The sequence below is a fragment of the Pinus tabuliformis genome, chromosome 1_1 (assembly GCF_031772625.1).
Source record: "Pinus tabuliformis cultivar Carrire ecotype Pingquan chromosome 1_1, CPIR1, whole genome shotgun sequence".
NCBI classification, from domain to species: domain Eukaryota; kingdom Viridiplantae; phylum Streptophyta; class Pinopsida; order Pinales; family Pinaceae; genus Pinus; species Pinus tabuliformis.
The window spans coordinates 901894386-901912437 of record NC_142297.1 but is presented as its reverse complement, the minus strand read 5'-3'; the positions used below and the strand labels follow the sequence as shown (position 1 = coordinate 901912437).

General features: G+C 37.9%; 1 long non-coding RNA gene across 1 annotated transcript in view; it reads left to right on the top strand.

Moving 5' to 3' along the window:
- Window positions 1-17072: 17072 nt before the first annotated feature.
- LOC149217324 (uncharacterized) overlaps window positions 17073-18052 on the top strand; it is a 58817-nt gene continuing 57837 nt past the window's right edge. The window contains exon 1 of the long non-coding RNA XR_016251251.1: window positions 17073-17577. This is a non-coding gene — a long non-coding RNA (uncharacterized LOC149217324). The remainder of the gene's footprint in view (window positions 17578-18052) is intronic.

Below are 18052 nucleotides of genomic sequence, written 5' to 3'. Positions count from 1 at the left end.
ATCTGGAGACAGATATTTTGGCAAATCCAGCAACTCGATGATCAACCCCACAAATGACAAACGTTGTCCCCAGTGTTGGGTAGCTGGGTAGCGATGGCTTCTCCAAGATCTGCAGTGGAACTGCGTCACCTCCTCTAGGAGTTGCGTCACCATCTCAGTGAGCCTCCATTGCTTATAAATTCGATATGCTGAACTGATCTCTCTATGCCCCACAAACAAACCCCAACGTTGTCTGTAAGGGCTTGCGTCAGCCCCTCCAGCTTCTATGTCACCTACGTCAGCCTCTTTGGCCTCTGCATCGCCCTCTCTGGAGTTGCACTGTCTCTCCTAGTGTGGCTCTGCCTATCTGTTATGTATTCTTCGACCTTGGACTAAAGTAGCTCTGCCAAACTACCCCTCACTGCAACTCAGACCACTAGCTCAATTTTCGCAGCTAACCTCGCACCAGAAAAATCGAACTCTTTGCTCAATTCAGTGTATCTCCAACTGACCCTCAAGCCTCCTCTTATACTTTTCCTGTTGATGAATCAATGGTCGTGATCTAATCTCTAATCAACGACTAAGATTAAAATAGGCTTGATCCTCGTCACTTAGAATCTTCTCACCCATATTTTTATTAATACACATTAATATTTTTATTTTCCCAAGTTTAGACTTAGGAACCCATTAAAAATATTAATTATTTTAATAACTCCTCATCCAAGTGGAATTTCTCCAAACGATTTTTGGGTTTTGGACATCTCATGTGTTGTAGTCCCTCCACCAAATTTTGGAGCTAGAGCACATTTGATGCTACCAAAAATCAACACTCCCTCTTAGTGAGGAATGTGCTCTAGCAATACTTCTCAATAGAAGTACTACACTGATCCACTGCATCGGTCCTCTGTGTTGTTGATGCTTGGCCTACTGCCCTTCATCCACTACACCATTGCTTCATGTACTGCTTTCCATGACTCTTCCATTGTCACTGCTACATCTGTACTGCAACTCCCTCTGAAAATGTTGCATCATGTTGCCCATAGCACTACCACTACCAATTGTTGCATTGCAACTCAGTTGCTGAGAAGTAAGCAACTGAAACTTCACCCAAACACTGACATCCTGATTATTATGGATGCCTCGTGATCTTGAAGCTACCTTTGCTGCTAATCCGTGCTGACCCTCTGCTGCCACTGCGTTGTTGCAAACTGCTCTGTGCCTCTCGCACTGCTACAACATCTATTGTGTTGCCTTAGACTTTGGCACTCTAGCTTTTCCACTGTTGCTCCGTCACACCTTGCTCCAACCGACACCCATCATTATGCTACTGTCGTTAAGGGCTCCTGTAGTCGTATGTGATCCAAGAGTTTGGGCACTTTAAGGATCATGCCGTCCATGTATTCCTCTTGACTACAACTCCATGTCGCCCCACCTATTCTTCTAAGGCACATGAGCACTCATGGCACAATTGTCATCCTCGCCTTCCTTGTCTGCTTTCGCTGGAGCAGCCTTTGGGTTAGAAGCCTCCCCCTTGCCTTTCTTCCTGGGACACTAAGTGGCATAATGTCCAAGTTCCCCACATTTGAAGCATCTGACCTTGGTTATGTCCATCTTCTTCCTCTTCTGTTGACCCTGTTGTCCTGCTGATGCGAAAGCTGCATCCTTCTCCTCCTCCTTCTTGACCTAGGTACCCTTGCCGCTACTCCCTACCTTGGTCAACCTCCCGATCTCTTGTTGTCGAAGAGATGCTCACATCTCCTCCCAACTGGGGAGAGTTGCTCTACCCAAAATAGTTTGGACAAATGTCTCTCAGTCCTTGGTGACTGTATTCAGAGCAGTATTGACCATGAACTCACGATCTGGTGTAGACCCCACGAAAGTCAATTGGTCGTGAATCCGTTGCAACCTGAGAAGGAAGGGATCTATCTCCTCTCCTTTCTGTATATCGTACTATCTCAGGTGATTTTCTAATAGCATCTTTCATTGCACGGAATAGCCCTAATACAAGGTGGTCAAGGTCTCCCACATCTCCCTTGTTGTTTCCTTCTTAGCAATGTGTGGTACTACATGATCTTTGACCCCGTCTAGGATCATGCACTTTGCCTTCGCCTGGGCCTCCTCGTACTTCTACAATGGATCAACATTGACCAAAACAACAACTAATTTCAAGGCATAGTCCTTGATGCGATGTTTGTCTAGGATTTCCAAGATCCTAGCCTTCCAGATGACAAAATTGGAGGCTCCATCCAATCTATCCTAATCCCTCAACCCATTCACTGCCATCTCTGCTAAAAAATAAGACTGATTATCTTCTCCCTCTCCTGTTGTCAATCTAGCAAGACTTGGATCTGGATTTCTTTGGCACAAGAAATCCTCTAAGGAACAAGCTCCTTTAGACTCCCTTTGAGTCTCGATTTCCTTCTCGAAAATCCACAGGCCAAATGTCGAATCACTCCTCTCCAATCCTCATTTTCAACTACAACCCAGATCTAGATTTCTTTGGCTAGAAATATTTCAAGGCAGTGACTCCCTCTACCTTTTCGATGTCTCCACAGACATTGTTCTGCACCAACAGCAACAACATCCCACCAACTCCTCAAATTGAATTTACTCTGCTCCCCTAGTCCCAACAAATGAAGTATCTGAGCTCCTCTAGCTCTGCGTGAGCTGGATCAGCGCCTCCTAGCCATCGTGTCACTCCTTCCTAGTCTGGAAAGATGGTGTGGCTCTACATGAGCTTGATCTACCCCTCTCTGCTTCTGCGCTGGCTTGGATAGCTGACACAGTTACTGTGTGGGCTCCTCCCAGCTACTGTGTCACCCTCACCTGACTTAGAATGTTGAAATAGGCTCTGCATGAGCCTCTGCGTCACCTCTTCTGCACTACGCCACTCCTCCTTCTGCTTCTTAGGCTCTGGAACAACGTTGTCTCTCGGGACAACTGCTCTCTGCAGCAAATTCTTCTGGATTTCTCGGTTGTTGTCGTCATTCTCCTATGATCTGAAATCTTGTGATACCATGTGAGAATTTCTGAATCTACACATCGTAAATCCTACTGCAATCGTTGGTTTATCATCTCCTACTTGTTGTTTACATTTAACAAGTTATTTAATTACTTAAACAACGTTGAAACACCTATTGCAGCCTACACATACATACAGATCATGAGCTAAAATAAATTGAGACAATCATGTTAGTGTCAGCCTTTGTAGCCTTCCTCCAGTGATCAAGTATGCTCTTACAAAGTGATTTTAGAGTCTTCAAGCAAAATTTGGTCACTAGGCATTAGGTCTAGGGTTTGTTTTCACTCTTTTCAAAGTTGTCCAAATGGTAGTCCATGTCATCATTCAGCTGAGTGTATCATCATTCAGATGGTTGTCATCATCATGTCAAGTTCCATTGGGTCATTTTACAGCTTATTCATGCTTCAGTTGTGCCTTGGTAAGGTCCATTTCCCTCTCCTAGGGTTTTGGAGGTAATTTCTCTTGGATGGTCAAATCATCGAAAAAATTTGTATCATGATGTTCATACGCCTCCCCCTATCATAAATGTACCTTATTAAACACTTCCCATCACTGAGATTCCCCAAATTCCTCATTTTTCCACAAACCCTAGTTTCTTGCCACAACTTGGCAATTTTCTAGGCTAGGCCTGTGTTTTGCCCTTTTGGACCCCTTCCCCTGACTCGATCTCTGAGATTCCACTTTCCCCTGCTTCCTAACATCCCTCCCTACTCCCAAAAATTTCCCCAAGAATTTAGAAGCCCCTTATCCCCTTCATTTCGCTTCATTTCGACAAAATCCCTTGTTTCACACATCGGGATAGGTTTCACTCAAATGATGTTTCAGAGCAATAAAAGATGAATTTTGGAAAAGGAGAGAGGTTTTTGTTCACAATATGCCAAGGAAGAAAAACCTCCTTCACTTTTTACACAGGTATAATGGTTTTTGAGAAATGTCAAGAATACCGTTGCCTCAGGAGAATTGATGCACCTGCTGGAAGTAGTGTTGGGAGATTTGATTTCTGATAGGGTAAATGAACTCCAAATTGAAAAATTCCACTTGGGTTGGAAAGTAGACTCAAATCCCTTTCCAACGAGCTATCACACGCCTAATTTGGACACCGGGAAGGCCTCCAAAAGCCTCCTGCAAAATGCACTATGTAGCGCGCTACCCATATAAGGGGCGCTACGCATATAGCTTCCCCTGCCTTTGCAAAATAACACGGGCGCTACGCATATGGTGCACGCTACGCATATGGTGCACGCTACGCATATAGCCCCAAGGCTGGAAAGCAAAAGTTCATCACCCAAATTCTCATCAAACCACTTCATTTGTCTGCAAGTAAGTTATTTATGCCTGCTCAGTGATTCGTGGATTTGTTATGGTGTTTCGAATGTGAAGAAAACAAGTGTTTGATATGGTGAACATCAAACCCTACCTTATACCAAATCTGCTCCTAGGGTTATCCATAAAGTTTGAAGATTGTGTTGGTGCTAAATTCTTGCCATTTGTCAACCTTTTCTTTGTATTCCATCACTGCTGTCACTACCATGTGATCATATCATTGTCCCTTCCCCATATTCATTATCCTCATATCCCTTTATACTTTTGGTTACCATGTGAAATCCCAAACCCTATTACTTACTACTACATTCCTCCATTGATAAAAGCCTAATCTCCATAACATTTAAAGGATGTTTCTTTGTCCTTGATTCTAGTTGACTCACTGATATGTTGCCATTTCATTTCACTCCTGTCCTTAAAAACTACCCCCCATCACCATATCCCATTCCTATCTCACTTATAGGTGTTCTCAATCCCTCATTCCCCTTTGGCACGCATTTGGCGATTGGAGACAAAGACACCAAGGCCTCATTTCTCATTTTCAACAAGCTGAACATACACATTGCAACACCATGACTGACAACAACACATCATACAACCAAGACAGAGATTGCACCACTGAACTGCATACACCAGGAGGACACTGAAGCGCCGTGAAACACCTGATCCACTCTGGATTTTGGCCGAGGCTTCGTTGGCTAGGCATGATACATGATGGAGGGTCTTCGCTCCGAATTTGAGCAAATTCGGAGAAATTTTTGTCATTTTGAAATATTTTGGCCTAAAAACAGATTTTTCAGCTATACGAGTAGCGCGTCGACGCGCTCGCTTATGATTGGGACACTTGCTGGAGGGAAACTTTATATTTTTGGGTTTGTCATGGTAAGTTATGCATGCTCAAGTATTGCCGAAGCATTTCATCAAGTTCTGGATGATCAAAAGGCCCAAAAACACCATGAAAACCACCTTGTTGCCACCTTTTGCACCAGCAGGAAGTACTTATGGGAGAATGAAGTTTTGGAGGGGCAAATGAGCTTCAAATTGAGAAATTCCACTTGGGTTGGATAGCCAACATCCAGGGCTTTCGAACAAGCTATCATGAGCTCAATTTGGATGCCAGGAAGTGCCCCAAAAACAGGTTGAAAGTCACGCTACACGTATGGCTCAGGGGCGCTATGCATACAGATTTTGGTCAATTTTTCACTTTCCAGCTCAGAATTTTGGCTAGTTATGACCAGTTTCACCTCTTGATGTGATTTTTGACCCAAATTGATATAATTTGGTATACATGATGTAAACTTAGCACTTATTTACCATAATCTAGATGATTCATTCACAAAATAGCAAAAATTTAATGTAATGAATCAGTTTCCTTCTTTTTAGAGGCAGGTTGTTTTGGTCACCTAGATTCTTGCTCCATGTTTAGAATTGGTTCAAACTGCTCCTAGAAGGAGGAGCTCGACCCCTAGAGGTTAGGGAATGGGTTGGCTTGGTCTATATTATGTAAATTTTCAGTTAGTAGCAGGGGTTGGACTCTTGGGAAGATTTTGGCACACTATTGTACATATTTTTCATATTTTGGCTAAGGAAAGATCAGAGGCTTTGCAATACCTGTTGGGATTCTTGTGGATTTCAGTTCTTGATGGTGTTATCTCTCAGTTTATTGTAAGTTCATTCATGTTTAATGTATGCCATTCCCTTCTTATGCTTCTGAAACTAAATGAATGGGTAAATGAGGTTGAATCCATTGTTTACAATGCTTTACCTTTAAATTTGTTTAGTTTTACATGTTTTCACCAGTTTGGAGAGGATCCATGTTCTCTCTTGCCCTCTTCAGCTCCTTGTCGTTCTGATCCATCCATACACCTGATCAAAGGCATCAAGACTACTGCCTACCTCGCCCCAACTCGAATTCTGCAAAGATCTGGCCTTATCCCCGAACCGAAAATTGTTTTTTCCCATTTCTCCAACAAAAACCCAAAAAATAAATCTAAATCAAACTTTCCTATCTATTTACTAGACTAAAATCAGTATTAATTTTAAGTCATCTCGCACCCTATTGCTCATTTTCTCGAGATTGACTGGAGAGAGCCCTCTCCTGTCCTCGTAGGGCTAGCTACGAGGTTGAGCGTGGTCTGATGTGGCCTCAAGTTTTGCCTTCCTCAACTTGAGGCATATTTGAGCGCTAACAAATCACATAAGGGACACCGTTATTTTTGGACAATCGTCCTAGGAAAAACCCAATTCGAGAAAACTGCTGCAGCATATAGAGGGTTTGTATTATTAAGTAGATTCTTAAATACAACTAGGGTGCCAAATGCGGCTCACCCAACAGAGAATAACCTTGGAAAAAGTACCTCTATCTAGAGACAAATATTTCGGCAAATCTAGCAACTGGATGATCAACCCCACAAATGACAATGTTGTCCCCAGTGCTGGGCAGCAATGGCTGCTCTAAGCTCTGCATTGGAACTGTGTCACCTCCTCTAAGAGCTACGTCACCCTCTCAGTGAGCCTCCATTGCTCAGAAAGTCGATATGTTGAACTACTCTCTCTCTGCCCCTTAGACAAACCCCAGCGTTGTCTCTAAGGGCCTGTGTCAGCCTCTCTGGCCTCTGCGTCACCTGTGTCAGCCTCTTTGGCCTTTACATCACCCTCTCTAGAGCTGCGTTGTCTCTCTTGGTGCTGCTCTGCCTCTTTGCAATGTATTCTCCAGCCTTGGACTGAAGTCCCTATGTCAAACTTCCCCTCACTGCAACTCAGACCACTAGCTCGATTTTCTCAGCAAACCTCGCCCCAGAAAAATCGAACTCTTTGATCAATTCGGTGTATCTCCAACTGACCCTCAAGCCTCCTCTTATACTTTTCTTGTTGTTGAATCAACGTCTCTGATCTAATCTCTAATCAACGACTATGATTAAAATAGGCTTGATCCTCGTCACTTAGAACCTTCTCACCCATATTTTTATTAATACACATTAATATTTTTATTTTCCTAAGTTTAGACTTAGGAACCCATTAAAAATATTAATTATTTTAATAACTCCTCATCTGGGTGGAATTTCTCCAAACAATTTCTGGGTTTTGGAGATCTCGTGTGTTCTAGCCTCTCCACCAAATTTCAAAGCTAGAGCACATCCGATGCTACCCAAAATCAACACTTGATAATAGGATTTGAAAGGTCTGTTCCACATATATCTCATGGGCATCTTTTAAGGGATTCATTGAGTTATTTTCTCTTTGGAGTAGGGGACCTAAGGAGATATTTTGGGATCTTTAAAACTATATAAGACACTCCAATGTACTTTGTGTGGCATGAAAGTTTTGGAGAAGAAAGCTTGAGAGAGCCATTTTGAGAAGCTTTTGGATAACTTCATTTTTAGAAGAGCTTGGAGAGCTCAAGAAGTCTTTAGGAGGATTTGTTTATATGTACGAGTCTCGAATTACTTTGTGTAAGATACAACTCTAGGTTGGCCACCTCGTTGTAAAGAGCAATGTACATCTTCCTCATTTCAGAAAAACAATAAAGCGATTTGAACTATTGGAGGCGAATCTAGAGACGTAGCCCAGTGGAGGGGGTGAACTATGTTATCAATCTTGATGTTGCATGTTTTGTTTATTCATGATTGGATTAAGTACTTTTACATGCATTTTTAAGTTACAAATTTATGATGAAATGAACATATTTAAAAGGTTATATTTATCAGTTTATAAGTCTCAGGTTGATCTTCATCAAGTACTAGCAGAAGTTGATCTGAAACTCTATCCAGTCCGAGAAAATTCGGTTGAAGTAGCACCAATACCAGTAAGAGAACAAATGTACATCTTCGAAACCAAGGTATCTGGTGCCCCTGCTCACTTGAGTTGCCCACTTGAATAACAAGGCAGGGGCTTGCTACCTTGTAACGCCCCTTATTTATTAGTAGGGTCCAATATTATTCATATTATCCCATTTTATGTATTGTATTTTTTTTCAAACCCTCTTTTTTACTTATATTTTTTATTTAGTTATATTGACAGTGATAATGAAAATGTGTGTGTATATATATATATATATTTTGGATTTTAAAAAATTATATATAATAATAAAATTAAATAATTATGTTAATAGGTGTGTATATTTTGGAATAGGGATTTTAGAATTATATTTTACTTATCAATATTTATTAAGTGGATGGTAAGGATTTAATATCCACATAATATTTTAGGAGGTTGATTTCCAAACTAATTTGCCCATTTTTAAAATTTTTTAATTAAATTGACTAAATAAAAAATATATCATATGAAAAGTGTCATATGAAATGAGTTGTGGTTTTTTGGGCATGTGGTATTGGTAATCCATGGTACTGGGCCATGGTAGGGTAAGAAAACCTATTGATAGAGTAATAATCTCCGTGGTAAAGTGGGGGTAAATCTCCATGGTTAAGAATCTTTTTACATTCTTTTTAAAATGTATATATGTTTAACTTTTTTTTTGCAAGCTAGGAATTTGTATTATATTTTTAGAATATTATATTGATTTCAAAATTTCTTTGTCTCTCACTTGCCACTAGAGAAACTAGACCAAATACAAAAGAGAATAGAGCTTACTATACCAAAGTTGAAAAGAAAGAAACATGACATGACAAAAACTAGAGATTTGAACTACTTCCCCAAGAACGAGGGAACCAATAGAGAGATATCAATCCAAAATAACCCATAGTTTTGTAGCTCCCAGGGAGTCTACTAAGTACTGAAAACATCAAAAAAATTCTTAGGAGAAGAGGGTTAAAAGACCCTAAAAACTAACATATAAAACCATAAATTAAACATTTGAGACAAGAAAAACCTGAGTTTCAAGACAACAAGGAAGTTACCAAGCTGATAGGTTGTTCTTTGACCTTCCAGGGTGGCGGAATGGGGGAGCTTGGAGGTGAGCCCATCTCAAGCTTAGTCAAGCGCCCTTCAATGTCCAAGTACATCAGGTTCTTCAATTCAACCAACCTATTCAGTAGATTGTCCTGTGTTTGATGTCTTTCTACTAAAAAATTGCCAAGGAGCAAATTCACGTGTCAATATAAATCTATTGTATGTAGGTATTGCTTCTAGTGTCTTGTGGAATCACCAATATATGGAACCCATCGCAGAACCCCAACAAAAACCTCAGAGTCTAGGATTTTCTTGATGCTCTTGTTTGAACTCCTCTTCCATGTACTAAAGCTCGACCTAAATCTTCGACGGGGTATGGTCATGGAAATTTCGTGCTGAGGACTCTATTTTGTAACGAACATGGGAACCACCTGTTGTGCCACGACCACATCTACCTTGACAACAATGGGCTCGTTTCCTAATCATCTATGTCAATATCAATAGAATGTGGTCCAAGTTGAGAGATGGCAAAACCAGGGCATGCATCAAGCGGGTGAGTAAGAAACATGGTGAAATTTCCTTACCAAGGTGGATGGGAGCCCAAGGAGGCCTAGTTAAACCCCTCTTTGTCTAAGAAATCATACAAAGGCATGTGAAAATCCATGGGAGAGATAACACCTAGCATTAACTGCAACTAAGGGCCCTAACTGAAGGTCATGGCAGTCGCCAAAAACAACATTAAGAAGTAGCGAAAGGACAAAAATAAAGACATAAGGTAGTCCAAGAACGAAAACATTCTCGTGAAGAACATGGATTTCTTGGCTCCAACAATGGACTTAAACCTCTTAGTGCACTCTGCCAACCGCTTTGGGTGGCATAGTGCATTACTATTTGGTTCATGCAAAAACATGGAGGAGGGCAAGATGGCAAGGAGCCACATTATGTCAAGGTGGGTGGGCATTAATACTGCATCATCACCCCCATCAAGGAGTATATATGTTTAACTTATATATCAATTCCTTTTATAATCAATAATACTAATGATAATGTAAAATAAAATTATAGTTTAGTTAATTTTTATGATTATTTAATTTTATCAATGTGAGATGTGGCATGAAGTGCTTTGATGCTTATAATGGATTGATGCTTATTAGTGTTTACTAGCCATTTAATTTATATGGTTGCACTAGTTAATATCACAAATAATATATTCAATCAATGTTATAAGTGTCACAAATAAATATGAGTAATAATATAGCATAGTTGCCAATACTATGCTAACTTACAATAATTCGAACAACTTACTATTATGTGATTTGAATAATGGTTATCTTTGTGAAACACACTTTTAAGTGTTTTGTTAAAAAAATAAAAGAAATAAGTACCATACCCTAAGGCATGGGAAAGGGAATACCAAAGTGAATGACAGTAATTATGTTATTTAAAGATTGAGGATTTTATTTTTGGATAGAAAAAAATCCTTCAAAAGGTCTTTTAAAAGAGGTAAACTTGAATGGATACATAGCGAGAAGATGTGGTGTAGGTTATCATAAAATAACCATTCTTCATTAAATTGACTACAATTGGTGTTTTTAATCTTCTAAGGACTATTGGAAAATAAGGAAATGGAACATCAATGTTATGTATCAAGATATTTTCATGGGCTATTGATACAATTCAATTAGAGGTTGGAAACTACTTGTTCATATGATATCCATAGTCCAAAGTACACTAAAGGGTCATTACCTCAATAATTTACAACATGAAAGGTTCATTAACTCACAATGGAAATATATCAAGAATAGAGTTTCATCCACAATTCATAAGAAATTCACCCATATAAGAATGTCGAAAAACCTTCCAATTGAGATGATCCACAAGGCCTCCACTTAGTAAACTTATGACATAGCATGTGCATTCATCGGATATTAAAAAATACCCATGATTTCACAAAACACTAGCTACTATACCTTTCACCAAAAATATGGATTGCTTTTACATAGATCATGTAAATATCCTTCCTTTTATGGATAAAGAAAAGGAACTCTTGTTGGAAAACTATCTAGGTGAGCTAGAGATAAAAAAAATATGAAAGGGTGGGTCGATGACACATCACATTGTTCAGAAGAAGCCGCACTCTACTAAGATCTAAAGGAGGAGAAAAATACAAAGATCAATATTTAATGAAATGAGTGGAAACCCTTTTTGTTCATTATGACAATTTGGATATCTTCCAATTGAAGATCCAACTCCATTTTGGTCATTTCATTTCTTCTTTACCCCAATGAAATTCCATGAAAAAGAACTCATGTAAATGAAATAGACCTTTTTTCAGGGACATGCAAGAAATGATAAGAAATATCATTCACTTTCACCAATATCTTTGGGGATGATTCCATACTACAATTTGGTGGGGGAACTTTGGGATCCTAGTGTTGAATTTTGTAGCTATGGTCAAAGTTCATAATTAATATTTTTAGCCCTTTATACATATGTAATGATAAATACAAGGCATGTTATTCATGCCCTTATCAAAAGAGAAAATATAAGGCATGTTCTTCATGTTCTCTTTCAAAAGAAAAAACATAAATTTTGATATTTGATTTTTTGGCTCCAAACAAGCCAAGTCGACCCCAGTTAAAGAAGAACCCATTTGGCAAGCCATAAATGTATATATAAGGCACTCAACCTCCTCTTACTGGCATAATTCAGATCACACAAGGAAAAATATCTTTTGGGCATCAAAGAAAAGAAGAAGGAGGCAAGAAGGATGAAGAAGTATGATCTCTCTCTCTCTCCCCCAAACATTTGACCTCGCAAATGTCGATTTATCTTCCTATTGTGACCTCGCACGTGTGACAGAAGTGCCAAATTTTCTGAGGCATACCAGGGAAACATGACCAAGATTATTGGGTGTAGAAGCAAGCCAAATTTCTGCCCTAGAAAACTAGATCAAGTCAAGGTTCTTGGGCAACTATTTGACTTGACTAGGAGGCAGTTGGACCAGGTTTGACTAAGTCTGCTTTTCTAGTTAGTTTGACCTTGTGATTGACTAGAAGATCTAAGTGTGACTCTTGTTGAACTGAAAAATTTCTATAAGGAAAGGTTGCTAGGTTTTTCTCCCATGTGGGTTTTCCCAAGGTAAATGTTTGTGTTCTTGATTGACTGTCTCTTTATGATCCTACTGACATTTTGTTTCTATTGTTGAGATATTTTGTGTCATTGCTTTATGGTGACTTTGAATACAAGAAAAGATTAAAGTAGGAAATCATAAGAAGTAATATCAGTTAGAAGATCCTATGAAAAATCAACACCTGGTAATTCAAATTGCACGAGTATCGTTAGTGCTACATATATGTACGTTTCTTTTCCAATAATATCTTATGCAAATGGAGTTATGCCACAAACTTATTATTTAGTACCTTGTATTAATGATAGCTCCCAAAATTGTTTTATTAAACCCTCCCTCCCAATACATATTTCCAATTAAAAAAACCCTATATTTACTAGATATGCTTGATTTTTACTAGATACGCCTTTTCTTAACCCTCTATAACTTGCACCCCCCACCAATACGTATAATATATTGACTTAATTTTTTACAATTTTAAAACCCCTTTTATGAGTGAATGTGATAATATATTGTTCAACAAGGTGAAGCCCTTAAGAGATGACCACTGAAAAACCAAACCTTCCATTGGGGGAAGTTTGAGGTAAAAAAATGGACCTCAAAATGAAAAATGTACTAACAAAATCAAATTTAAAAAAGAACCAATAAGATTTAAGATGATAATGTCATCCCAAAGGATAAATAGTTTTGGAGGGAAAAGAAGAAAACTACTTTATATAATCATGTTTTTGACTTATCTTCTTATAGGTTTACTCAAATTTCAAATATTGGCACTCATTTGATGTTGAATTAGATTATGCATCCAACAAGTATCTGCTCTGCAAATTTTTGAGTAAAACCACACTTAGAACATGTTTTTCCATGTATTTTCAATTTTTCTCAATGTGGGTATATTCAAAATTATGCAGAGTGAGTACCCATTGGATGTGGAATCAAAATGTAATTATGCATCCAATGAGTGCCCACACTTGAAATTTGAGTAAATCTATAAGGAGACAAGTCAAAAATACAATTCAAAAGTAGTTTTCTCTGCTTCTTCTTTTTTTCCTTTAGAAAATCACAACTCTTATTTTATTATTTTCTTTAGGAGACCAATTTCAAACTTCAAAATTCCTTAATGCAAGTACCCTATGTATGAATCCTCATTGTAATCAATATATTAAAAAGTTTCATTTAAAATATTCAAGACATGAACAATTGAATGATTTCCTACCTTTTCTCTTTGGGTTTTTGAAGTATGAAGATAATAATAACGTTATGGACAACTAAGTTAAATAATTGCTAACAAACATAGGGAAACTCCAAACTTTGAAGACTTTGAACTTGTAATTTTGTAAAATGTTGGGACAAATACCCAAGAACTTCGAATTGCCGAAGCTTTTGAGGATTATTAAACCTAAACATTGTATTAAAATTTATTTTCCTAGAGTTGGTGTACATTATTAATTTTGAACTTTATCGATAAGTGAAGCTTTTTTTGAATGATTTATTAATAATCAATATAAGTTATTTTGAATAGGGTCCATGACTAAAACTAATTAAAAGGAGCCTCTAAAGAGGTAACCATTGAGGGAGAGATGGTGAAAGCATGCGATAGATGAGGTCAAGAGACACTTCATCAAATTAGTTTAAGGTCAACAAAAATTAGTGTAGATACAAGATCATTTTCAAGTTTGTTTGAGGTCAACGACAATTAGGGTTGCTAATGAGCTTTCAAAAAAGGTTGATGTTTACCTCAAACGAGACATGTAGCAAGAATAAATCAATGGTTATATGTAAAGAGAATCTCCCAAAGATTGTTGGAATAGGAGGAAATAGAGGGTCGCCATTATGACGCGGGTTGATAGTACAACTTAAACAGAGGTTAAAAGTCACCTATTCAAATGAAATCAATATTCCACCATGCATGGAAGGATCAACATGTAAATAATTTCCAATTAGTGATGCAACATTCTTTTATGATTGTCCTTTCGTAAGGTATATATGTTCCATGACCTATGCATGAATGTCATTTCAAACAAGTGGTATGTTGCTTACATTACTATCTATAATTTTTTCATTTACCCCACATATTGAAAGAGAAGCATGAAACACATCTGTTTGATTGAAGACCTTCATTTGCATACATTTGCTTTCAAATAAGAATTTAATTTATTGACACTAAAGGAAAATTTGTTGACTAAGTTCTTGCCTCTATTTACCATGTATATATTATACAATTGAAGAGAACAAGGACATATGTGATGCATGGGTATTATTGGGAACATGAGTTTGCCTCATAAATTGATATATTGCAAACTTGTTTTTCCTTTTCACAATAATTGATATCTTTATATTATTTTAGCAAAAATGCATCCTAGTAGATGCTACAACAATACAATATCTAGGGGTTGCCTTTAGAAGGAGTTGCCCAAAAAGTAGGCTTTGGATTTCAACAAACAATTTTGGGTAGTAGAGGCTATGTGGTTCAACAAATACCCTTATAGTGTAGATTTGGAGATACACTCCTAAAACACAAATGTAGAAGAACAACATTGACAATAAACCTATGGAGGGTGGAGAGTGTATAAATTTTGGACTTGCACAAGAAACTTCAAAAGAAACAATATTGAGGTGTGGGAAGTGGAGTTCACTTTTGGTAGAGAAATTGAGCCAAATTTCCTAGAGGAGGAGCATTGCATGAAAGCCTAATGATGCCTAGTACCGATCCCTGAAAGTAGACCCCAAATTGCATCAATTTCATCTTGAAATTGGCAGATGAGATCCCTATGCTGAATCAATATCTCCAACATTATTCCTATTCGAGCTTCCAAGTTGGGCAAACAAATTTTGCATGGAGTGAGAGGTGGAGCAAAGGTTAATGATGTCACCCTCAAGTTGGTCTAGAGTTGTCTTAAAGTCGAGGAGGATGTTGGGCTGCCAAATTAGCATACAATTTGACCCCATTTTCACCTTTATCCTCATTTTGTCAACTCATTTCATCACATTATCATTATATTTACATTACCATATGGGTTCATATTTTCATTTTCCAAAGTTATTTATTTTATGTATTTAAAGTGAATTTATGATTGAAAGTTAGAAAAATAACATGTATTTGCTTATACCTAAAGGTGGAATGAGTTTGGTGACATGTGTAGGTGATTTGGAAGGTTCCAAGACACTCTTATGTGGCCTCCAAGACTCAAATTCGAATTCTCTTGAAGATTTGAAGGAGATTTGGGATAGGGGTCAAGCATATCTCATGGAGAAAAATCATGGATAAAGGAATATGTGTCTCATATTGGTTGTAACCATATGAGGGATTAGTGGATCCCCATTAATGAGTTAGTTGCTTATGTTTTTGTATAAATAGGAGTACCTCCTCCATTCCAAAGAGGAGGACTCTTGGAGCATGTATCCAACTTATGATGGAATAGAATAAAGCTTCATTTTACATAAATTTTCTTTCTATAGTTTTAGATATAAATTGTGTTAATGTAGTATATGAATTTATGGAATAGCTTGTCACTTTGTTCTTAAGAGAATTGAGCTCACTCTGAAAAGATCAAAGAAACATTTTATTTCATAATAGATCTTATTTCATTTAATTGCCTAGATGTTTGAGGATTTGTTTGTGATTGATGAATGAGTTTTAAATTAAAATCTTATCAGCATATGAGGGGACAACCAAGGGTCTAAGTTAGGCTCTCTCTCTATTTTATTTGTATGATAATTGAAATTCATTCTTTTGCTTTTAAGTTTCAAGTTATTTCATTTCTTATGCTTATGAATGAATCTTAGTTTAGTTTGGATCAGTATATGAGGGGACAATCAAGGGACTAAGTTAGTCTCTCTCTCTATTTGAATCTGAACAACAATTAAAATTCATTCTCTTGTCTTTATTTCAAGTTTCTAGTTTTATGTAATCAATGAATTTTTTTTCAATATATAATACTATAGGGAGGGACAACCAGGACCTCCTCAATTAGGAGCCTCTTCCCTTGCATATTATATTGAATTAGAAATCATTTAGTTAGACATAGAGTTAGTTGCCTACTCCTGCATATATTTTGCTGGCATCATCACAAGCTTATGAGTATCCTTGGTTGATAATTTAATGAAAGCAATTTAAGCAATTAAATTTCCCAACAGAGGATACATATATCCATAATGATAATGCAAGCCAAAGAGAGACAAATACACAACGAGAAAGGGATAGGGGAAATAGATGACATAGAGGGATGCACAAAATAAGTGGTGACAATGGAGAGTGACGAAAGAACAAGAACCTTGAAGTGGTTAACCCTAGGAACATAAATACCTGTACAATCTAGAACAAATTCCACACAAGGGCATAATTATTTAGATGGACAACCATTTCTCTTGCAACGTGCAACACCCCACCTCAATATGAGGTGCTACACAAGGTAGTTTATGATGAGAGACATAGAGTAATGAGAGTATATTGGGTGATGGGGAGGACATCTCATGCATGCTTATGAAATGATGCATGTGTAAGACTTGTTTCATGGGTAGGTGAGGAGGTTTAAATAAAATTCTTAACATAGAATTGGGATTGTGGAATGTTGTACTTTAATAACTTGAACCCCAACATTTTTTAGAAATGCTTTATTTTCTAGTAGGTCTACTAAAGAGTTGTTTGATCTAAGGATGTGGAAGAATACTAGCTTAGAAAGAGAGAAAGAAGATCCAAATGAATGGATTCAATGATGAATTTAATATATGTTGGATGGTATTTTTTAAATCACCCATGGTGCTCGAGGGAGGAGGCTAAGGACAACTCAAAGCCAAGCTTCCCAGAGTATATCGTTTTAACTTTTAATGTTTCCTCAGGGAATGACCCTCATATGATGCCATCCACTCTCTCACCTTACTCTCTCCTTTGGACACTTCATCAAAACAAAAATGTGAGAAGATTATGCGGTCATCCATTGCAGTGGCCCAGCTCTATTTTCAGCAGTAGTCAGAGGTGCTACAACGCCGCTCTTTGTAGGTGGATATAGCGTAAATATGGGCAACAACAGTCCGAGTATTGCAACAGAGCTTCATCCATCGTAAGCATACATACACAACTTGACAACTATCTTCGAGAAGATCACATACACAACAAAAAGCGCAGATATGCAATAGACTTTGTTAAAGGCGCAGTAGCTACATTTTTCGCACAGTAGCCGAAGGTGGTTCTCAACGTCCATTATCCTTCTCTGGCTGCGGTTTCTACTCTTCATTTCCATTGGTCCTGTGGCAACAACTACAACGCCGCTCTCTGCAGGTAAGGGGACATTTTCCTTCATTGTTACGTCCATCTTGGGTATGTTCTGTAACTGTTAATTGTTGCTTCAGTTTTGAGTCAGTTAAATTCTGGGTTCAGATTTTCAAGTTTGGAGAGTGGCACTGGAATTCAGGTTTAGGGTTTTGCAAGTAGCCTCATCCCAAAATGGAAAACAATGGCAAGGAAATCTCAGATTTTGTGGAAACAAATCACTTAGGCCAAGTCAAAATTCCTTCAGCAAACAAAACAGGGAAGTGGATTTGGGTAAATGCAAAACAATATCGGGGCATTTTAAAGTGTAGACTTGCTCGCTTTAAATGGGAACAAAAAAGAAGAAGAAAATAGTCCCTGAAAAAGAAAACAAATAAGAGCAGCAAAAATAAGAGCAACAAAAATAAAGAAGAGTCAACCATTTACGGTCCCACGCCTACACCTCTTACGTGGTCATTAAATCTCTATGTCTAGGAATTGATGA